We start from the raw sequence: 24,901 nt of genomic DNA, 5'->3' as shown, positions 1-24,901 counted from the left end.
GAAAACGGAAGCAGGACGGCGAATACGTGTGAGGTGATAGGCGGGTGGGAATAAACATGAGGCCAGAGTGGTGAACATAAGTAGAGGGAAAGAGGAGGGATGTTTTTAACCGACACTCATGACATCAAGTTGTCGATCCTCCGTCTTGAGTTTATCCTTAACATGGCACAAGAATAAGCCACGGACCGAAAATATCGGGTCGGGATTAGGAAACAGAATTCTAATGTCTGGACACCAGAAAGCTCCGCTTTTAAAGGCTGGAGCGTTGGTGCTCGACGAAATGAAGCCCAGTTCATCTCAGGCCTCGCCAACGTGGAGACGGCCGCAACAGATCAGGAGAAATGTTACCTCACCTTGAAGACTTGTCCGGAGGAGCTGAATAGGAGGAGGTGAATGGCAGGTCTAGTAGGCTGGCCGCTTGCAGGGTAATGTGCCGTGAGTGAGATCAGTCGTGAGGGAGAGATGACAGAGGGTAATCACTCCCGATCGATCCCTCCCGACAGCGGAGTAATGGGGATGGGAAGTAGTGATATGTGTCTTTGAGCTATCCCTTTAAAAAATATGGTAGGCCTATCCGCGCTCTCCTAATCTTCCCGCCGTCTTAACAGCGACAGTGTACCTTTTGTCCTTATCTAGCACACAATGTCACCCCGAATTCAACATATTCTACATTTCAATTTCCACCATCCAACCAAGAAACTTATGTTTACCTCTCCCCCACCCCCGACCCTCCGCTTTTTGCACGGTTCAGGCGCAACTCTTTTTAAATTCTGTCTGGGAAGCCTGCAAACTAATGGCGTGAATATCGATTCTCCTACCGGTAAAAAATGCTCACTTGCTGTTCTTTTTCTATTCTAACATTTTATAACTTTCTTATCATCCACCCACACCCCACCCCCAACCCCCAGCCCCGGTGTCCCCTCCTTCTTCCCTTTCTCCTATGGTGCATTTTCCTCGCTCATCCGAGTCCTTCCTCTGCAGCCCTTTAGCTTTCCTGCCCTGTTGGCTTCGCCTGTCCTTCTTGCTCTTCTCCTTCCCCTCCACCAGCTTTTCTATTCTGTCGTCTTCATCCGTCCTTTCCAATTCTCACCAAGGACATTGGACAGAAACGCCAACTGCTTTATTGTCTTTCACTTCCGTGAATACTGTCTAAACAGCTGAGTTCCTACAGCATTTTGCGGATGTTGTTTTACTATTGGATATTGAGTTATCGTGCCGGATCATGCGATTCGAATGTGTTATTGCTATGCTCTTTTTGAACCAGTAGTGCCTCGCTGTATTTCAATGTTGAACTTGCATTAAAAGCAGTTCCTTATAATTTTCAGGTTGTCAATCAGTATGGAAACTTACACTCATATAATGAGTTTCAGAGGCCAGGAACTCCCATTCTTGCAGCTACAACAATTTGGAACTAGTTACTCTCAAGTACGCCAGATTGTCATTGTTCTCACTATGTGATTTTGAGATGGTCATGTGTCTAATATTACATCGCAGGAAGACAGTGTTGAATTTTTTCGTCAGCTTCACGGCTCCGAGTTGTGACTCGGAAAGGGAAGGGTGCACCTGCTTGAAACAATTGGGCTTTTGAAACAATTGAAACAAAAACCTTCCCTTTAACTCAAGATCTCCCTCCTTATCAGCCACCCCTGCACCTGAGGAGCTCCTTCAATTCCCATGAGCACCCTCTTTCATCCTTAATTAGACGCTGCCTTTCAAACCCTCGCTCGGCCCATGGTCATCACTGCATCACAGGATCTCTGACATTGTGGACATTGAGCTTGGAGTAGGTGTGGAGGCGAGGGAGAGCATGAGGGGAGTGAGCTTTGGTCGCAAAGAGAACCCAGGTGTCCCTGCAAATTCTCAGCTCCCAGGGGAGTTGAGGAGGTCAGCTTCCTTGGTATTTCACGTCTTAAGCAATTCCCACACCTTAGACCTCCCTCCGTTTGCACACTGGGAAGGTTAGCTGCCAATGACAAAGGGCCTTTTTCTCCCTTCTCACACTTGCCCCCTCCCACTTCTTTCTCTCCCCTCACTTGCACCTTCTATCACAATGACTAACCTCCTTCGTTCTTCCTTCTCATGTTCCTCCTGAGTCTCTCACCCCAAACAATCCTTCCCTCTCTCTCCCCACACAATCTCACCGTCCCAGGGTCTCTCCTCAGGCAATCCCTCAGGCGTTCCCTGCTGCTCTTTTTCCCCACATGCTTTCTCTCTCCTTACTCCTCCCTTCCACCGTCACTGGCTACCACCAGCCTTCCCCCTTCATTTCCTCCCTCTTCACTGGCTCACACTCTCTCCTCTTCCATTTCTCTCCTTTGTCCCTCTGACCTTCCTGCAACCAGTTGATGTTTGCCAGCTCTATTTGGTCCTTCCTTCAGTCTCCCTTTACTCCCTCCCTTTCCCTGAGTTGCCCTCACTCTGTCCGCTTTGACCCGCATTTCAGACTCTCCTACTTCAGGAGGGTCCCTCAGTCCGTGCCCACCCAGGGTGTTGCCTGACCTTCATACTCCCTCACCTCAGACGCCCTCCCTCCCCCGAGACCCTCACTAAACTCCAAACGCTACCTCACCTCAGACTCCCTCCTCCCCCCGAGACCCTCACTGAACAGCGGAACCTCCCTCCCTCACCCCAAACTCTCTTTCTCCCCGGAGACCTTCAGTAAACAACAGACGGTCCCTCACCTCAAACTCCTCGGACACGGCCAAACTGACAGGCGGAGTTTTCCAGAGCTGAAAATGTCGGAGCGAAGCTCGCGCAACTGATGGGAATTCCCCGACCGATGGTGGAGAGAGGTCGGAGCTCGCGCCGTGGGCGGGGCTACCTGATCAATCGCTGAGAGTGACCGGAGCTCGATAGGTCGGCGGAATTCCCGAACTAATGATGAGAGCGGAGCTCGATGATCGCGCGGTGGGCGGGGCACCCTGATCAATGATGGAGAGATCTCGGAGCTCACCAAAGGGAAGAGATTACTAGAAAATAGGGAAATGGATGCTGATGCCCAGTTCCCTGTCTCCCCGTCCCTTTGTGGTGAGTGGGTGTCCGTGTCTTCCCTCTCTCTGCTGGGCTCCACATCAGTGCCAGTAAATTGATCACACTCTAGAACACAGAGAGTAAAGCTCCCTTTATCAGGGGTTCCCAGCTGTTCTCTGTCATGGAACTCTCCCATTAACTGAGGGGACCCTGGACCCAGGTTGGGAGCTCCTGCTTCTACATCACACACGCCCGAAACACATCAGACACACGGTGAAGCTCCCTCTGAAATCTCAAATCAGATACTTCCAGGGGTTCCAGATGGAGTGAGGATGGCTGCACACTATACAATCACACACTCCTGGGGTCAGACACTGTGAAGCTATTTCTAAAGGTCCCATCTCACAATACCGGTGTGAGACACAGTGAAGCTGCCTCTATACAATACTACACACACTCCCGCAATTAGATACCGTATGCAGTGAAGCTACCTCCACACTCTCCCATCTCACACCCCCGTGGTCCGACAGAGTGATGCTTCCTCTACATTGTCCCACCACATATTCCTGGTGTTCAGCCGCATCCACCCCTTGTCAGTAAGTTTGATGATGTCACTAGGGTGAAGGCTTCAAACTTCAGCTACCTTCCCATGACCTTGATAGGTACCACTGCGTCAGAAAAGGCCATCGGCGGAAGGTTAAAGAGAGTGTTGTGAGAGGGGCACCGAAAATAAGGAGAGGAGGGATGAGGATTTGAAATTGAATGAACAGAGAGGGAAGTGAGTTGATGAGCAAAAGGCTGTGACTATGTATCCGATGCTGGGAGAACAGTTGTCAATGGTAACCATCACAGATTGGCCGCCAGCCAGTGGTGATATGGGCGGCGATCGATGGGAGAGCGAAGGAACAGAGAGCGGAATGTTTCAGGAGAGACAGGATGGCGAGGGTGGGAGAGAGCGACTCGTAACACGGGAGCTGGTACTGGGGGTAGCCACGGGTAGGAGTGTGGCGACGAGAAGAGGATGGCACTGATAACCTACTCCACCCACACCCTGTCTCAAAAATCGGCCTCGAGTTTTTTTTGCTTCCCTCCTCAAGTAGCAAAAAAATATCCTGAGTCTGTCCTGTGCAGTGGGGAACGTGTCGTCACTAGGACCTGTCAAAGGCAGCAGTGGGCGCTGGATTTCTGGAGGAGATGGAGGCGAGGTGTGGCGGTGCGGGCTAGATAGCGTCAGGGGCGAGTAGAAGGGTTCAGATGGGGGGGGGGAGATAAAGAGGAGGAGAAGAGGCGAGACGAGAAAAAGCCTCATCGCCCTTGCGTCAACCATTATACATTACCATAGCCTCTCTTTCCCACTCCTCTCTTCACTCTCTGTATCCCATTTTCTCTCTCTATCTCTTCCCCTACCTCTCTCACCTGCACCCTAATCTCCTCTCTCTGCCCCCTCTCCCCACAATTTCCCCCCTCTGTCCCCAACTCTATTTGTACCCCTCCCGCTCTCTTGCTCCCCGTCCCTTCCCACCCTCTTTTAATCTCTCCTCTCTCTAGTATCTCTTCTATGTCCCGTCCCTCGAAGTCCACACCTAGTGCACAGGAAGATCCCACTCACACCCGGAGCATGTGCGGTGGAGCACTCCATGCTCCTACAATTGATAATGTTGATAATGACCGTGAGGATGAGCATCACAGGAGAGACAAGGCAGTTTACCAGCAAAAATCTGCGTGATTACGCTCACAAACCTCTGAGAGAGAGAGGGGCGGGTGCGAGAGGAAGATATGGTGTCCGGCAGAGCGACATTGGAGGGGCAGAGAGCCAGGTGGAAAGAGAGGAGTAGAGAGGCAGAGAAAGAAATTGTGTGAGAGCGAAAGGTGAGAGACAGAGAGGCGGAAGAGTTTTGAGAGACAGATAGGAGGAGGGGAGAGAAGAAGGGTTATGTTTGGAGGTGTCTGCAGAAAAGCGAGGAGAGATGGGAGAGGGAAAGTTGGGTGTGGGATCTCTTATAGGCGGAGATGGGAGTCAGAGGAGGGGAGAAAGAAGGGAGGCATGGTGAAGAGGGGAAGGGTGGGAAAGAGATGGGCTTAAAGAAGGGGGAGCGAGGAGAGGTGGGTGAGAGAATAGTCGACGTGAGACAGAGATGGCAGAGAGTGAGAGTGAGAACGAGGGTGGAGAAAGTTGGGGGGGAGAGAGAGGTGAAATACGGAGCGGATAGAGATGGAGAAGGGTGAGATGAGAGACTTTTGCAAGGGTGAGAGAGGGTGAAAGTCTGAGGGGAAAAGGCAGGTGAAAAACAAAGGTGAACAGAGTGGATAAGATGTAAGAGTGAGGGTCGATAGTGTGGGAGAGAAGGGTAGAAGTGAGAGTGTGAATGAGACGGGGCGGGGGCTATTTCCTCTGGAGGTGTAGCGAGTGCTGAGAGACAAAGAAGAGAGAGCGGAACAGATGAGAGTCAGAGGGAGAGAATGCCGGTAAGAAAGAGGATGAGTAGTGTGGTATCGGGGTGAAAGGTTGTGTAGAGTCGGTGGCGAGGGATGGAGAGCGTTGGCCTGGGAGAGGGAGAGTTTGGGTGAGGGAGATGTGTTTAGAGGTGTGGGGGAGGTAGTGAAGAGAACTCTGTGCTAACTCGATCATTTCTTCGGCAGTCTGAACGGGGCACGACAGCGCAAGCGCATGACGGTCGGCGTGTGGGAACAGCGGGATAGTCGGCGACGTAGGAGCGGGCGACGGAGTAGTTGAAAACAGGGTAGGGAGGCATTGGCTCGAGAGGCTTCGGCGAGCAGAGGCTGAAGAACAGTTTGCACCCAGTGAGTTATGCAGCCGGTAAGCTGCTTTAATTAATCTATGTAAGTTAGAAGGAGGCAATGGAGGCAGCAGTTAGGGCAGTCGAGTGCTCCGTTTGGAATATGTGGGAAGGCAGGGCCTGATGCCTACACCTGTGAAGGGTGCATCCAGCTGCAGCTCCTGAAAAACCGTGTTAGGGAACTGGAAGTGGATAAACTTCGGATCATTCGTGAGGCAGAAGCAGAAATAGACAGGAGTTACAGGGAGATAGTCACCACTAAAATTCAGGAGGCAGGTAACTGGCTGACTGTCAGGAGAGGGAAGGGGAATAGACAGGAAGAACAGAGCACTCCTGCGGCCGTTCCCATCAACAATAAGTATACCGTTTCGGATAATGTTGGTGTGAACGACCTATCTGGGACAAGTTGCAGTGGTCACGTCTCTGGCATTGAGACTGGACTCTCAGCTCTGAAGGAGAGGAGGGAAAAGTGGACAGTAGGTCTGATAGGGGATTTGATATTTAGGGGGGACTGGTGAGAGGTTCTGTGGAAGAAATCGAGAATCCCGGATGGGCTGTTGTCTCTCTGGTGCCAGGGTCTGTGATACCTCGGATCGAGTTCTCAGAATTCTCAAAAGGGAGGGTGAGCAGCCGGATGTCGTGGTCCATGTCGGGACCAATGACGTGGATAGGAAGAAGGAGGAGATTCTGCAGAGTGAATTTCGGGAGTAAGGAGCAATCAGGATTGCTACCCATGCCGTGTGCTATTGAGGCTAGAAATAGGACGATAATGCAGCTAAATACGTGGCTAAGGAGTTGGTGCAAGCGGGAGGGCTTCATATTTTGTTCCATGGAAGTTGTGACCTAATCGGACGGGACTGGTTGCACCTGAACTGCAGGGGGACTGATATCCTTACGGGAAGGTTTGCTAGTGCTGCTCCGGGGGGTTTAAAACAGGTTTGCAGGGGGAGTGGAACCAGAGTGTTCGAGTAGATAGTGAGGTGGAGGAGGATAAAAGTCACACGAGAACTGCAAACATATGCATGGAGTAAAGCTAGAGCTAACATACATTTAGTCTTTCTGGAAACGGAAGCAAAATAAAGGGTGTAAATGTAGTAAGGTAGAAGGGCTAACGTACGTGTACATCAATGCAAAAAGCATCAGGAACAAAGTTAATGAACTGAGAGCTTGGGTACATACATAGAACTATGATCCAGTGGCCATTACAGGGACTTGGCTGGAACCAGGGCAGGAATGGATTTCAGTGTATTGAAATATTTGTGCGTCAGCAAGGTGGCCATTGGATCGTTTCTAAAGTGACGTTGTTCTGTGGATTGTATCTCTGTTCATATCTGGGTTTCCATGTGCGTGTTTATACCTCTGGGATTGGGAGTGTTTGTGTGTGTGTGTGTGTGTGTGTGTGTGTGTGTGTGTGTGTGTGTGTGTGTGTGTGTGTGTGTGTGTGTGTGTGTGTGTCTGTGTGTGTGTGTGTGTGTGTGTGTCTCTGTGTGTGTGTCTGTGTGTGTGTGTGTGTGTGTGTGTGTGTGTGTGTGTGTGTGTGTGTGTGTATGCTCATGTGTACGCATATGAGAAACCGCAGGTGCAGAAGTTGGGGATTGCTCGGTCGCTGTCGGTGAACTCCGTTTACAGATGTGTAATTAGTCAGTAAAGACATGACCTCTGTAAATATGGTCGATCTGTAGCAAAGCTCAGTCTTTGTCATTGGAGCTCCGGTATATTTCCAACAGATGAATCACTGTTGATCTCATGCCCAAGAACTTTGATGCATTCGTCTTTAATCAGCCCAATACTTACATCGGAGCCAATGGTGTTAAACTAAAGTACTTGTTCAATTAATAATTAGTTAGGGGTGCAATAACATCTCTGGAGACCCATCCTTTGTATAAATCAGGGTCGTTTGAATGCATCAGCTCAGATTGTCTGCTGCAGCTGCGAATTCAGGAGGATCAGAATTCATGCATTCTCACTGAAATGATGTATCGGGTCATCTCGCGAATGGAAGAATTGTACTATCCTTTTATTTCAGTCTTTGGAATTCTCGGTAAGCCACAGTGCCAACTGTCTTTGGTGAGAACTGAAGTTTAATTCCAATATTGTGATTGTTTCTGTCGCCGCGTTCCACTGTCACTTGTCCAGTCCCAGTGGTCCGCATTTCAGGAATTGAATAGAAACACCGGGAATGTGGATTCTGAGATCTGGATGGAAAACTGCTACTGTTCAATAATGGGATGCTCGGGTCTCTGTGCTTTTGTTCTTGTAGCAGCTGCACTGTATTTGGGAATATTCTGTTTACACAGCCCGCGGACATTATACCAATTGCATGTCTGCATTTATAATTGAGCGTTTTTCTGAGTTAGGAGTAGCAGTCAAACCATCGATTGGTAGAAACTATTTAGCAAACGTGAGGAGTTCCATGTTGCAGCATGAAACATTTGTGGATTTTTAGTAAATATGTGCGCTGTGATTAATGTGAAGCACAATGGGAAACACAAGGAAGTAGTTGCTGAGCCAATTTTCAGAACCGACGTGTGGCATTATAGTTACTGTGAAAAGTATTATATTACATCCAATAAGACGAGGCTCCAAATAGCTGACTGCGGGACCGAGCTTGCTGCTGGCCGTAGAATTCCCGCTCCCCACCCCGTTTCTCTGCGATGCACTCCATGGGAGATGTCATTTCTTTCCGTGAGGTTGTGTCAGATCGCGCAGTATTTGTTGGAATCAGTAAATGTTCAGTTGCGAAGTCTGTGAAGTGGCGATTGCTGGATTAGGAAACAAACCCGCGTAATGCTGGAAACCCATTAAACCCTCAGTAGCTTGTGTCACATCAGGAGGCTCTCTGAGAACAGTTCTGTGGAGAGATGAGTGAACTGTTTTTCTCCATAATCTGTTTTGCTTGATTGAGTTTTTCCGGCATTTCCTGTTTCTGTTCCGTCCTTCGGTGTTCTGTCGCTGACTGGGAGCACCATGGAAGTTTGTGATTGTCTAATGTAAGAACCCCGCCAGCACAGTCCGGATTTATTAATTTAATCTACATGAGATGGGGAAGAAGCTGGCAAAAAATATTCCATCTACTATTGAATCTGTGGAGCTAGTTACCCAGTTATAGATTTTCGCTCCCACTTCACGTTACGGTCATCAGTAAGGAATCAGTTTTCAAATCATATTTACTTCACGATATAAACTCATTTTTCTACGACGCCTGTGCGCCCTCTCTCGATCCTTCCACCTCTAAATGCAACAAAAATGTGGAAATATTACGGTGTCCCCTCAAACAGCTGGATTGGCTTCCGCTCTGTGTTTTCTCAACTTGCTGTCTCCTGCCTCTCTTCCAGTGAACTTGGTGGCGATTGTGATCCTGCTCCGGGGAAAGTGCGGTCTCTCCAAATGTGTCACCCTCTACCTGTTGGGAATGGCAGCGGCCGACCTCCTGGTCGTTCTCTCGAGTCCCCTGCTGATGTGGACCTCTTCGATTTACTTTCGCAGATCATTCCTGCGCATCACTCCTGTGTGCAGACTGAATAGGTGGCTGGTTTATGCGAGCACTGCGGCCTCTGTCTGGCTGACGGTCGCTTTCACCGTCGATCGATTTCTGGCTATTTGCTGTGAGAAGCTGAAACCGAAATATTGCACCGAGAGGACGGCGGCTGTGGTTATCGGGACAGTGAGTGTGCTTGCCTGTTTGGAGAGTGTCCCCTGGGGATTTGTAACGGAGCCGTTGATAATAATTGACGGTGTTCCCTGGGATTGTGTTTATACACCGAGCTTCCAAAAGTCTCCCGCATGGGCGGCTTTTGAGATGTTTCACCGCATTTTAACCCCTTGTGTCCCATTCTTTCTGATCTTGCTGCTAAATATTCAGACTGTCAGGCGGATTCTAGCGGCCAGTCGAACACGCAGGGGGCTCCGGGGACAAAAGAGTATAGCGAATGATAAGGACCGGGAGATGGAGAACCGACACAAATCCATCGTTTTGCTCTTCAGCATAACCGGTAGTTTCATATTGTTGTGGATAACACAGGTGGTATTTTATATCTATCAACGCATTTCAAAGAGATTTGTTTATTCTGTCACGGATCCACTTTCCATCACAGGGCAAATGTCAGGGATGCTGCAGGTTCTCAGTTCCTGCACAAACACGTGTATTTACGCACTGACTCAGAACAAATTCCGAGCGGAACTACAGAATGCGATACAATTCCCGCTGAATCGGATTTTGAAACTCATTAAACGTTATAAATGAATAATATAAAGTATGATAATGCAGCTGTGTTCTCTCTCCCTATTGTGTGCCCCCGCTTGCGGGTAAATGGAAACAATGTGGTGACAGTTACAACGCGAACGCGAGAAAATGTGCAAATACTCGAACTACAAACAAAGCACAGAAATTAGAGTCCTAATGAAGGGTGTCGGCCCGAAACGTTTTTTTTTTCCGCAGAAATGCAATTTGCACCTCTCCTTCCGCTATTATTTCAGGCGAACCTGACGCCCTTGTTCCGTGCTTTTGACAACACTGCCTGATCTAGAGTATATTTTCGTCTGTAGCAAAGACCCCAGCTCCCGGCACAACAAGTCCCTATTTCAAGCTCTTTTTTTCTTCCTCTTCTCTCTGCCACCAACTATCTTCCAGCAGGAGTAATTTAACTGACCTTCAGAACAGCTCGCACCGTATAGTAAGAATGCAGAATTTTACTTCAGCCGCTGCCATACCCTGACAATATATTGCATTGTACCATAAGGACCCAGACCTTTGCTGTCCGGTGACCGGCTTTTAAAACAGATGGACACACAATATGGAATTGCAACTGCTTTACAAATGAAGCAAAATACCATTACTTTATTTGACGCTGGAGAGAGAGAGAGAGAGAGAGAGAGAGAGAGAGAGAGAGAGAGAGAGAGAGAGAGAGAGAGAGAGAGAGAGAGAGAGAGAGAGAGAGAGAGAGAGAGAGAGAGAGAGAGATCGGAGGGTGAGTGCGAGAGGGAGCGCAGGAGAGAGCGGCATCGAGGTAGGTCGTGAGAGAAAGAGCGAGAAGGAGGCAAATAGACAGAATTAAATCACGAAGGGAGTATCGTCATATGACGTGTTGATGCGAGGGAGGAGGTGATTTGAGGTCAAGGGGACTTAAGGTCGCTAAATCCTTCGGGAAATTTAGTTCATGAGGCGACACAGACCACATGAAGGCAAACATGCATTTAATATTGTGATCAATACACACAGTGAGCTGAGAAGTAAGAGACAGGCCTTTACCACAGCTGAACATCCAAGGACCTGAACAGCCATGAAAAAGTACTGGACAGGCAGACATTTCTTTTATATACCGACCCTAGGTGGCTTTGTTCTGTGTGATGAAAGACTGATGCAAACGCGGCAATGAACGGAAATTTAATAGAACCTCACTGTGTTCTGCACTCTATGACAAACCCTTAGAGCCGATTAAACATAGCACCAAAATGGAAGAACACGGATCCCAACAAAGCCAGCATTGCTCTTTGGGACCAGTGATTTCCAGCGCGATCGATTTGCTGTACAAAGATAGGCATGACGAACTCCATATTGTTCTTTCAAGACACGGTCCAAGACAGACTATTCTATACTCAGCCTGTTGAATACACCAGCCACTTGCAACAGTGGAAGAACACGGAGCTCTGACACTGTCCTGCAGGGAAGTGTACACAGAGAAATCAAACACAAAAGCTGCTGAAACTCAGCATGTGAAGGAATGAGAGCATACTCTGGTATAAACATGTCTTGCATTCCAGACAGTAGAAGAACAGTCAGCAGCTGACTACCGGGAAAATGAACACTACAACGTCGAGAGCTCCACTAGCCGGGCACAGTTCTATAAAACCCTGAACACTGTGCAGTGAACAGACGGGCTTGTGCACAACCGGCACCGTACTCCACCGGGAAAAACTAGTACAAACCCAGAGCTCCAAGGACAGAGATCTGTGCAGCCCCAACATTGGACTGCAACTCATGAACTCTATCGATGGCATCATAAGAGACAGAGAGAGAACTGTAGACAAGCTACGGAACGTTGAAAAAAAAATCCTAACTGGTATGGCCTTGATAGGAATCGCTAAAAAGTTATAGGTGCAGCCAGTCAATCACAGGCAAAGCCTTTCCCACCACTGGGAACCTCTACAAGGATAAAGACAGAGAAAAGCAGCGTTCATCATCAAACACATACTTACTTTTATGCATTTTATTGCACAATTTATTGTCATTGTTGTCGTTTGTACATTGGTCTTCTGTCCGGATTTGCTGTGTGTAGTTTTCATTGATTCCATAGTGTTTCTAGCTATTCATTGTGTATGCCCAAGGGAAAATAAATCTCGGGGTGATAAATGGTGACAAATAAATTTTGACAATAAATTTACATTAAACTTTGAACTGCATGGAGCATGACTTGTGAGGACTGCTGTGTAAGATAGGGTTTTTCACTTTGAAGGGAAGTATGATGAGATGACTTGAACGAGTTATATAATATTACAGGAAGCAGAAATCGAGTGAAGAGAAGGAGACTTTTATTTTCCGTGGATGGAGGTGGCTAAAGCTAGGTGAGATAATGAGTTAGAGTAAAATGCAGAATGTTCTATTGGTCAGCACTTATTCTTCAAAGACCAGAATCATAACTGCTTAAAATTGTTATGGACAATAATGCAATCCCCTAAAAGTCTTGAGGAGGATCAGAGCGGTTTGGGAGGAGGAAGCGATCATACAGTGATTAACAGGGTGAAGGACATGACTGGCAAGGTTCAGGAACCTGATTCGTTAGAGATTCCCAGGCTGCAGTTGACAAGTGAGTGTCAAACACTGCACACCAACAATTTTGTACGAGTTAATCTCTGGATAACTACAAACATACACGGGTATTTAAAGTTAGCGGGAGGGGTGGGTTGTGTAAAAAGTGGTGATGAGAAGGATCTGAGAAGCGAGATGAGACAAGTGACCAAGTGATTATTTATGCATCTCATGAGCTAAAGGGGCATTAGGTAAATAAAAGGTGATGTTAAAGATCAGCTTGACTACTTTATGTGGAACGAAAGAAAATGAAAGATCTCTAATGCATATTTCTCTTCTCTTTTATCTGTCTTAAAACTGACGGGGTTGAAGTAAATTCATGAAATAATGTCTTGGGCACATATGAATTAGCAGGGACGAAGTGCTAGCCCCTTGCAGTGTATTAAGATAGATAGCTCTCCAGGGCATGGCCAAATAGGACATCGTGGCAAATTAGAGAAGATCTTACAGAACCCCTTCGAAATTTTGGCTTCATATCTGAGATTTAGGACAACTGTAGAGAGCCTAACCTGCTTCCACTGTTTAAAAAGAGTAGCAAAATCAATCCATAAAACTGGCATCTTGAAATCGATGGTGGGTAAATTGCCGGAAGAGATTCTATTGGACAAGATCCAACAACATTTTGAGAGACAGTGTCCGATTTGGATCAGTCTGCATGACAGTGTGGGGAAAGACATGTCTGACAAATGCCTTAGATTACTTCAAGGGGGTAACTGGGATTGTAAGTTAATCTAGCATTGTGGATGTTCTCTGTGTGGATCACAACAAGGACTTTGAGAAAAGTCCCTCTGGCAGTTTAGTCTAAAAGGTTAGTTTGAGAGGGATCGAGAAAGAGAAAGCTGATAGAATTCTCAATTACCTCAGTGGTAGGTAGCAGAGGATGATATTTGAAAGTTGTTTATCATACAGGAACTTGTATTTGATGATGCGTCAGGAATGATTTGGATGTGGATATGTGAGGCATACTTAGTTAGCAAATGATACTAAAGGAGTATTCATCTTTTGTTGTTAGTATAGCTGACAATGAAAAATCAAAGAGGTACATCTAACAATGTGGGCTGACGGTTGGCCAATGACCTTTAATGATAAAAATGTTAAACATTGCATATTGGGAAATCAAGTTAGTGTAGGACATATACAATGAAGGATGGAGCCCTGGGAAGTGCTGTGGAACAGAGGGACCGAGGAGTGCAAGTACATTGTTCACAGAAAGCAGACTGTGGTGTTTGCACTTCTAGCTATTGCAAACTATCTCTCGCTTGTGATAGGAATTAGGAAGCTTTGTTGCTTATATGCAACATATGGGTGAATCGACTCTTTGAAAATTCTGTTCAGATTTTATCATTCTGTGGTAGGAATTACTGTATTAAATAATAAATAAGACTGCAGAGAAAATTTGCCAATATGTTGCTGGAATTTTGGGCCTGAATTGCAAGAGTGTTGCAAATTCTACGGACTGTAGAAGGTTGAGTTATGATCTGATACAGGTATACCAGATCATGAGAGATATGGATGATGTGAAAATACAGGTATTTCCCCAAGAAGAAGGTGATTAAATCAGGACAACAACGGATGCAGCAATAAAACCAAGAGATTTGAAATGTTTCAGAGGAGAGAGATCTGATTGGATTGCATATATGTATAAAGAATGGAGATGATTATTAAATTATGCATACTGGAGGGCGTTCAGTGCCTGTACATGGATGGTCCCACTAGGCATTGGACAAGCTGGTGAGTAAAGTGTCAGTGGACAAGAACTTTGCGACTCGTCCACACAGAAGTCACGATGTTTCAAATCATTTCTGGGTCAGGGAGATGTATAATTTGGAAATTACTGCCCATTCCATTATCATATGCAGGATCTGGCAAGTGTGGATGGAGAGAGGTTACATCGACTGGAATATTTATTCATTTATTTCTTATTTTCCACAAAATATTGGGCAATTAGGGAGAGTTTAAACTAGAATTGCTGGGGTGTGGGAACTGAACAAAAGTGACGGAGGGACGGGAGGTTAGCTCACAAATAGAGAAAGCTTGGAGACAGTGGGAAACGGGGTATAGGGAGGTGATAGAGAGAAACACATTCAGACCGATGGTTTGAGATGTGTCTATTTTAATGAGAGGAGTATTCTGAATAAAGCGGATGCGCTTAGAGCGTGTATCAACACTTGGAGCTAAAATGTTGTAGCCATTACAGAGATTTGGAGGGCGCAGAGTCAGGATTGACTACTTCAAGGGCCAGGCTGTAGAAGTTTCAGAAAGGACAGAGAGGGAGGCACTGTTGGTCAGAGATAGTGTCACTGCTGCAGAAAAGGAGGAAGTAATGGAGGAGTTGTCTACGTAGTGGCTGTGGGTGAACGTTAGGAAAAGGATGGAGTCAATAACTCTACAGGGTGTTTTTATAAGCCACCCAATCGAGACATCGAGGAGCAAATAGGGGGACAGATTCTGGAAAGGAGTAAGACTAACATGTTTTTGTGGTGAGAGATATTAATTTCCCAATTATTGATTGGCATCTCCCTAGAGTGATGGGTTTAGATGGGCTGGAGTTTAATAGGTGTGTTCAGGAATGTTTTTGAAACAATAAGTAGATAAGCCTACAAGAGGAGAGGTTGGACTCGATCAGATGTTGGGAAATGAACCAGGTCAGGTGTCAGGTCTCTCAGTGGGACAGCATTTTGGAGATAGTGATCACTATTCTATCTCCTTTACCATAGCATTGGAGAGGGATCGCGACAGACAAGTTAGGGAAACGATTAATTGGGGTAAGGGTAAATATGAGGCGATCAGGCAGGAACTTGGAAGCATAAATTGGAAACAGATGTCCTCAGCTAAACGTACGGAAGAACGGTGGCAAATGATCAGAGATATCTGCGAGGGCTTCGGCGTAGATACGTTTAATGAGACTAAGAAAGGATGGTAGGGTATAGGAACCGTGGTTTTCAAATGCTGGTGTAAACCCAGTGAAGAAGAAAAGCTATCGAAAGTTTCAAAAAACACTAAGTAATTGTACAGATTGGGAAATTTATAAGGCAAGCAGGAAGGAGCTTAAAAATGAAATCAAGAGAACGAGAAGGGGCTATGAGAAGGCCTTAACGGACAGTCTTAAGGAAACCCCAAAGACCTTCCGCAAGAACGTGAAGAGCAAGAGGATAAGTTGTGAGAGAATAGGACCAATCCAAGAGTGACAGTGGGCAAGTGTGTATGGAACCGGTGGAGATGGCTGATGTACTTAATGCACTATTTGTTTCAGCATTCACTCGGAAAAAGATATTGACGATTGTAGGGATTACTTGCAGTGGACTGAAAAGTTTGAGCATGGGGATATTAAGGAAGAGGATATGCTGGAGTTTTGGAAAGCGTCAAATTGGGTAAGTTACCGGGACCGGACGAGGTGTACCGCAGGATACTGTCGAAAGCGAGGAAACAGATTGTTGAGCCTCTGGCAAGGATGTTTGCTTCATCAATGAGGACGGAAGATGTTATTGAGGATTGGAGGGTTATGGATGTTGTTTCCTTATTCAATAAAGATAGTAGCGATAGCCCAGGAAATTATAGACAAGAGAGTCTTACTTCAGTGTTTGGTAAGTTGATGGAGAAAATCCTGAAAGGCAGGATTTATGAACATTTGGAGAGGCATAATATGATTAGGAACAGTGAGCATGGCTTTGTCAAACGCAGGTCGTGGCTTAAGAGCCTGATTGAATTTCTTGAGGATAGGACTAAACACATTGATGAAGGTAAAGACATATACAGTGTATATGAATTTTAGGAAAGCATTTGATAAGGTACCCTATGCAGGGCTTATTGAGAAGGTACGGAGGTATGGGATCCAAGGCGACATTGCTTTGTAGATCCAGAACTGGCTTGCCCAGAGAAGACAAAGAGTGGATGTAGACGGGTCATGGAGGCCAGTGCCCAGAGGTGTGCCTCAGGGATCTGTTCAGTGACCTGCATTCTTTATGATTTTTATAAATGACTTGGATGAGGAAATGCGGGAATGGATTAGTAAATCTGCTGATGTCGCAAAGGTTGGGGGTGTTGTGGACAGTGTGAAGGGCTGTCAGAGAATACAGCGGGACATTGATAGTAGGGAAAACAGGGCTGAGAAATGGCAGATGGAGTTGAACCATGATAAGGGTGAGGTGGTTCGTCTTGGTAGGTCAACTATGCTGGCAGAATATATCATTAACGACAAGACTCTTGACCGTGTGGAGAATCAGAGGGATCTTGGGGTCCTAGTCTACACGACACTCAAAGCTGCTATGCAGGTTGACTGGGTGGTTAAGAAAGTATATGGTGCATTGGCCTTCATCAATCGTGGAATTGAGTTCAAGAGCCGAGAGGTAATGTTGTAACGAGAAAAGACCTTGTTCAAACCCCACCTGGAGTACTGTGCACAATTGTGTTCGCCTCACTACAGGAAGGATGTGGAAATCATAGAACGGGTGCAGAGGAGGTGTACAAGGATGTTGCCTGGATTGGGGGCATAGGTTGAGTGAACACAGCCGTTTCTCCTTGGAGTGACGGAGGATGAGAAAATACCTGATACAGGCGTACACAATAACGAGAGGCATTGATCGTGTAGATAGTCAGAGGCCTTTTCCCGATGTTTAAATGGCTAGCACGGGAGGGCATAGTTTTAAGGTTCTTTGATGTAGGTACAGATGAGATGTCTGTGTACTCCTAGATAGATACATGGAGCTTAGAAGAATAGAGGGGTATGGGTTAGCCTTGGTAGTTATAAGGTAATGAGATGTTGGAGCAGCTTTGTGGGCCGAAGGAGCCAGTATTGTTTGTAGGTGTTCTGTGTTTTTATGTTCTATGTATATAACCCAAAATAGGTAATTTTGAAAAGAATATAAATGTAAAGACTCAAAATCTGAAATGTTATCAGTTCAAAATTATCGCTCATTACCCAGTTGAATCACTTCTGGAAGCTATTACAGCCAGAAGATTTTTTTGACTAAGTCTCTATTAGCGTTACACAACTGAATGAAGGAAGACTTGCCCCATTCCCTCTTGCAAAATTGCTCAAGCTGCACCAGGTCAGTTAGTCGCCAGTGCACAGCATCCTCAGAACTTAGAATGGCTTGATAGCGTTAAATTCGGGACCTTGACAGGACATTCAAAAGTCATTACTCATGATTGTAGCTTCTCATCAGCAATCACTTTCATAACCCTGGGGTGTAGTACATCTTGTCTAGATGACATATCTATCATCAAAACTTACAGCACCCCAAGCACCTTCACATGAGCAAGAGCAAAGCACATCCTAATGAGCACTGACACGCTCGAGGTTTAAGCATGCTACTCGTATCTTTCACAATGAAGGCTGATGCAAAGTAGTCATTCAGTTCGCCCGCTATTTCTTTCAACTGTATGACAGCCACAACCGGGTTATTGTACAGTGTGCCGAGGTCCATTCTTATGAAGGTAACAACCTGGCACGCTGCCTGAATGGACAGTGTAGACTGCTATTTAAGTACCTTTTCTATGAACAGTTGAATCACAAAGGCAGAGTAGGCCATCGTCCTACTTTCCGCTTACGTGAATTCAAAATTAACTGCGCCATTGCTGCATTAATTATCATATGTCTGTTACTGACGTTGCAATATATCAGACAGACCGTTTCATGCAGTATTCGATTGTTCTTAGTCCTGGGTCGGTGGTTCTCAACATTAAACACACACAACCAAGAATAGAGTAGAAATATAGCAAAATAAAGCCAGAAATAATCAAATAATAACAAGTAAATTATGCCAAGTGGAATGAAGTCCAGGACCAGTCTATTGGCTCAGACGTCTGAGACTCCGAGGGAGGAGTTGTAAAGTTTGATGGCCACAGGCAGGAATCACTTCCTATGATGCTCAGTGTTGCATCTCGGTGGAATGAATCTCTGGCTGAATGTACTCCTGGGCCTAACCGATACATTATGGAATGGGTGGGAGTCGTTGTCCAAGGTGGCATGCAAATTGGATAGCATCCTCTTTTCAGACACCACCGTCAGAGAGTCCAGTTCCACCCCCACAACATTACTGGCCTTGCGAATGGGTTTGTTGATTCTGGTGATGCCTTGGGTACCCTGTCGTTATCTGTAAACAGTTAACCATCTTTTACTAGAAGATAGTTGAAGATGTAGGGAGGAGGAGAAATGACAGGACGAGAACGATTAAAAAGAGAAAAGGAGGGCGATGAGAAGGACGGGCTAAGACTAGAGCAGGATTACTGCATACAGATGGAAAATATACAGCAACATCAGGCAGTTTTGTCAAACGGAGAAACAGGGGAAACAGGTTCGCTCAGTTTGAGTAGAGCGGGAGCGGAGGTGCAAAAGGAATGTTGAGGCTTGTCGTGCCGCCGGGATCAGCCGTAAGCAGCTGTTTTGTAACTCTAAGGTAGCACGCACAAACTGCTGGAGGAACACAGCAGACCAAGCGGCGGCATGGAAAAGAGTAAACAGTCGACTATTCGGTCCGACAGCCTACAAGATGAAATATTTTATGTGGGATGGTTTGTACTTTGAGCATCTGCAGAATCTCTCGAGTTTGTTTCTACCTCTGTGCATCACTTTGTTTACATTAATCCACCAGTAGGGGTACAGAATAAGAAGCATGAAGGCAGCTGGATTGTAATATTTCACTGTGCAAATTACAAACGTTTAATGAGTTTCACAACCCGAATCAGTGGGTATTTCACCGCATTCTTCAGTTTCTCTCGGAATTCTCTTTGAGTCACGGCGAAAATACACGTGTTGGTGCAGGAACTGAGAACCTGCAGCATACCCGCTGCCTTTTCTGTGCAGTAACTGGGATCCGTGACAGAACAATAAACAGTGCTCAGTGAAATCCGTTGATAGATATAAAGCGTCACTTGTGTAACCTACAACAACTTGAGAATACTGAAGAGCAAAACGATGGATTTGCGTCGGTTATCCATCTCCCGGTCCTTGTCACTATTCTGTCCCCGGAGCCCCTTGCGGGCTGGACTGGCCACTAAAATCCGCCTGACAGCCAGAATTTTGACCGGGAAAATAAGAAAGAATGGGACACAAGGGGTTAAAATGCGGTGAAACATCTCAAATGCCGCCCATGATGGAGGGTTTTGGAAGCTCGTTGTATAAACACAATACCAGGGTACACTAGCAATTATTACGAAATGGCTGTATATAAATCCCCAGGGGACACTCTCCAAACAGGTCAGCACACTCACCGTCCCGATAACCACAACCGCCGTTCTCTCGGAGCAATATTTTTCTTTTCAGCTTCTCACAGCAAATCACCACAAATCGACCGACGGTGAAACTGACAGTCAGCCAGACAGAGGCTGCAGTGCTCGCATATCGAGTCTGCACGCAGGGTTGAATAACAGGAATTACCGGGGAAAAATAATACGAAGCAGTCTTTTCATTTGGAGAAACCTCACTTTCCCCGGACAGAACCACAATCGCCATCTATTTCGCTGGAAGAGAGACAGGGAACAGCAAGTTGAGAAAATACTGAGTAGAAGCCAATGCTACTGTTTGTGGGGGAGGGGTGGATCCTGTACTATTCCCAAATTATTTGCGAATTAATTGGAAAATGGGGAGTCCTAACGATGGGTCTCGGCCCGAAACGTCGACAAATCTTCTCCTTATAGATGCTGCCTGGCCTGTTGTTCCACGAGCATTGTGTGTGTGTTCCCAAATTAGTGTTGCAATTGGTGCTGGAAAGATCGAGAAAGGGCGCAAAGATCGACCGTGCAAACAAAGAAGAAGTTGAAACAGTAAACTAAAGTCAATATGATTTGAATTCGTATTCCACACTGATTACCGCAATTTGATGTGGGAGTGGAAAGCTACGAGCCGGTAAATTCCTCCCTGGTGTGAATAATGGATGGCATATTTTCTACCTGCGCCTTCCCCATCTCGTGAAGATGAAGTGAATAATTCCGGTAGCCGATGACGGGATTTTTCCACTGGAAAATCATGACCTTTCATGGTGCTCCCGGTCAGCGACAGAGCACCGAAGGATGGAACAGAAAAATGAAATTCTGCAAACACTCATCCAGGCAAAACGGAATATGTGAGAAAACAGTTAAAGTGTCTCTTCTTGGAACTGTTCTCAAAGAGGCCGCTGACACGACAGTTCATGAATGCTATCATTCCAGACAGCAACGACATTTTGTCTCACACTGAGCCCAACACAGATATACATTTCCAATGCAACCGTTACACTGAACCGCAGACAGCCACTATATCCATTGTATTCTGCAACGATGTTGTACCGGCAGACACACCGATTCAGACACCACATCCAAAAGTACGGATTGGAAGGACAGCAAAAGCACTGCTTGCAGAGTCAGTTTTGTTTCAGACACGGAAAAACTGATGCAAAATAAGGAACTGGTGTGGGTGGAATTTAAGTAAGTTTCTGATAAGTTTCTGATAAGGTTGTATGTAATATTCTTGTGCGGACTGAAAAATAATCAGCAGGTCTAAGGCAGAGAGAGGAAATAAATGGGCTATTTTCGACGTTGGAAGCTGTGAGCAGTAAGGTAGCGTAGCACAGGGATTGGTAGAAGACACCGGCTATACACAGTCTGCAGCAGTGATTTGTATGTGAGCTTAAGTATATTATATCGAAGCCTGTTGCTGTTATGGAGCGCGGTGGTAGGGTCATTAGTGTGAAAGGCGCAGAAGGGTTCGTGGATGCCGACAGGTTTGAGGATGTACGGAATGTGAGGCCATTCCACACTGTGAGAAACAAACTAGGAAAATCAGTTTAACGTAGTGGCACAGTACAAATTTCAGAGGGACCTAAAGTTTCTTGGAATTAAATTATGGCGTGTTAACTTTCGGATCCAACAGGTAATTAGGAAGGAAACCTGTGTTTTGTCCTGTGATGCCATAGGATAGTAGAAGAGGGGTAGAGATATCTTACTGGTAAGAGTCTTTCACGGCATTGGTGAGAATACACTTCAATATTATTCCCAGTTTTTATCAAACTTCCTATGGGAATGTATCATTGCAGCAGAGAAAGTGCAAGCACCATTCCTTGCAGTGACAAGACTGGTTTCAGTGACAGCAGTCTGTTTGTGTGAGAGGATGGTGAGTGAGATGGGGCTCTATTCTCTTAGATTGATAGGAGAATTAATGGATTCTTTCGGAGTATTCAGACCGATTGCAGGGTGGAGTTTACCATTGAATGAGAATTCTACTCCCAAGGAATGAAGGTCAATAGGGAAGGAACAGATATTCAGGACGAGGTAGAAAAGCTTACAAGAATCACCCATTGTAATCATGATCAGTAAGGCATAGAAAATCTTTATTTACCGACAAGTAACTTATATTGCCTCAACTGAAAAGCCCGTGTGTTCAAAAACATTCTACTGCTGTGTCCCCTACTAGAGTCTCTGGCCCTCCAGGAAGAGTCACTGAAGAGAAAAGGTATTACCCAAGAAAGGAGTCCACGATGGCCGGCAGTTCCTCTTGGTCCGGATCTCCACGTGTCTGTGGGCTACTCCTTATTGGCCGTGGTATATCTGGTTCCTGAAGAGTTAGCAGCCCTGTGTATATGGAACTCCTGACTCTGATTGTCATGGTGCCGTCTGTGAAGTCCGAGTTCCGGTTCACGTTCCGGTCCGTCGACTCCTTATTCCCTCGGTCCTGCTTTCCCCTGGTCCATTGGGTGCCTTCATTGAGGCACCTGATTCTCGTTTTCGGCTGGCACATAAATACCTCTCACACCAAGGTGTTCCTGCTGGACTGTCTGCTTTCCCCTGGTCCATTGGGTGCCTTCATTGAGGCACCTGATTCTCGTTTTCGGCTGGCACATAAATACCTCTCACACCAAGGTGTTCCTGCTGGACTGTCTGCTTTCCCCTGGTCCATTGGGTGCCTTCATTGAGGCACCTGATTCTCGCTTTCGGCTGGCAGATAAATACCTCTCACACCAAGGAGTTCCTGCTGGACTGTTCCCCTCCTCTCCCCATCTGAACGCCCAGAAGTTACATTAGTAGTATATCTCAACAGTTACTTTGGCACTAATCTTTGTCTGTAATCTTCGTCTGTTACTTTCGTCTGTGTCCGCGCCTGCATCCACGTCAATTCAAACACCGGAGTGAGACCGGAGCACTACCACCCCAAGGTAGGGAACTATCTATCTTTGAGTTTTGAATTATCTCTTTGTGTCCCCGTGTTCAGAGTCCGTATCAAAGAAGAGTCCGGGCCCCAGGTCCTGTTCCCAAGAAGGTGTACTGACCCTGTGTAAAGCCTCGGCCCTAGGTCCTGCTCCCAAGGAGGGGTACTGACTCTGTCTAAAGCCTCGGCCCTAGGTCCTGTTCCCAAGGAGAGGTACCGACCCTGTGTAAAGCCTCGGCCCTAGGTGTTGTTCCCAAGGAAGGGTAACGACTCTGTTTAAAGCCTCGGCCCTAGGTGTTGTTCCCAAGGAGGGGTACAGACCCTTTGTAAAGCCTCGGCCCTAGGACCCGTTCCCAAGGAGGGGTACTGACCCTTTGTAAAGACTCGGCTCTAGGTCCTGTTCCCAAGGAGGGGTACAGACCCTGTGTAAAGCCTCGGCCCTAGGTCCTGTTCCCAAGGAGCGGTATTGAGGCTGTGTAAAACCTCGGCCCTAGGCCCTGTTCCCAAGGAGGGGTACTGACCCTATGTAAAGACTCTGCTCTAGGTCCTGTTCGCAAGGAGGGGTACTGACACTGTGTAAAGCCTCGGCCCTATGTCCTGTTCGCAAGGAAGTTTCCCGGATCTGTTTTCAGTATTGCAAGTTCCATGCGCCGTGTTGCAGTTCCGTTCAAGTCAAGGCTTCGTGTTCTCGCCCCGGCTGCTGCTGGATATTCCTCGACCGTGCTGGATCAGTCCCATCCCAATCCAAGGCGGTTTACCCATGGAAGCTTATCTCGGCGGTCATCAAGGAGGTGACCCGGCTTCATACCCCAGAGCCTGACTAAGCCGAGTCCAAGAGCCGAGCCAAACATAGTTCAGGAGCCACATGCTGCCCCGGAGTACCTCGCCCTGTCCTGGAGTACCTCGCCTTGTCCTGGAGTACCTCGTCATGTCCTGGAGTAACTCGCCCTGTCCTGGAGTAACTCGCCCTGCCCTGGAGTACCTCGCCCTGTCTTGGAGTACCTCGCCTTGTCCTGGAGTACCTCGTCCTGTCCTGGAGTACCTCGCCCTGTCCTGGAGTACCTCGTCCTGTCCTGGAGTACCTCGTCCTGTCCTGGAGTAACTCGTCCTGTCCTTGAGTACCTCGCCTTGTCCTGGAGTACATCGCCCTGTCCTGGAGTACCTAGTCCTGTCCTGGAGTAACTCGCCCTGTCCTGGAGAACCTCGTCCTGTCCTGGAGTACCTCGTCATGTTGTTGAGTATCTCGTCCTGTCCTGGAGTATCTCGTCCTGTCCGGGTGTACCTCGTCATGTCCTGGAGTACCTCGTCATGTCCTGGAGTACCTCGTCCTGTCCTGGAGTACCTCGCCTTGTCCTGGAGTACATCGCCCTGTCCTGGAGTATCTCGTCCTGTCCTGGAGTACCTCGTCCTGTCCTGGAGTAACTCGTCCTGTCCTGGAGTACCTTGTCCTGTCCTGGAGTACATTGTCCTGTCCTGGAGTACCTCGTCCTGTCCTGGAGTACCTCGCCCTGTCCTGGAGTACCTCGCCCTGTCCTGGAATACCTCGCCTTGTCCTGGAGTACATCGCCCTGTCCTGGAGTACCTAGTCCTGTCCTGGAGTACCTCGTCCTGTCCTGGAGTACCTCGTCCTGTCCTGGAGTACCTCGTCCTGTCCTGGAGTACCTCGCCTTGTCCTGGAGTACATCGCCCTGTCCTGGAGTACCTAGTCCTGTCCTGGAGTAACTCGCCCTGTCCTGGAGAACCTCGTCCTGTCCTGGAGTACCTCGTCATGTTGTTGAGTATCTCGTCCTGTCCTGGAGTATCTCGTCCTGTCCGGGAGTACCTCGTCATGTCCTGGAGTACCTCGTCATGTCCTGGAGTACCTCGTCCTGTCCTGGAGTACCTCGCCTTGTCCTGGAGTACATCGCCCTGTCCTGGAGTATCTCGTCCTGTCCTGGAGTACCTCGTCCTGTCCTGGAGTAACTCGTCCTGTCCTGGAGTACCTTGTCCTGTCCTGGAGTACATTGTCCTGTCCAGGAGTACCTCGTCATGTCCTGGAGTACCTCGTCATGTCCTGGAGTACCTCGTCCTGTCCTGGAGTACCTCGCCTTGTCCTGGAGTACATCGCCCTGTCCTGGAGTATCTCGTCCTGTCCTGTAGGACCTCGTCCTGTCCTGGAGTACCTCGTCCTGTCCTGGAGTACCTCGTCCTCTCCTGGAGTACCTAGTC

The sequence above is a fragment of the Hypanus sabinus genome, unplaced genomic scaffold, assembly GCF_030144855.1.
Source record: "Hypanus sabinus isolate sHypSab1 unplaced genomic scaffold, sHypSab1.hap1 scaffold_633, whole genome shotgun sequence".
Lineage (NCBI taxonomy): Eukaryota > Metazoa > Chordata > Chondrichthyes > Myliobatiformes > Dasyatidae > Hypanus > Hypanus sabinus.
This window is presented reverse-complemented; position numbering follows the sequence as displayed.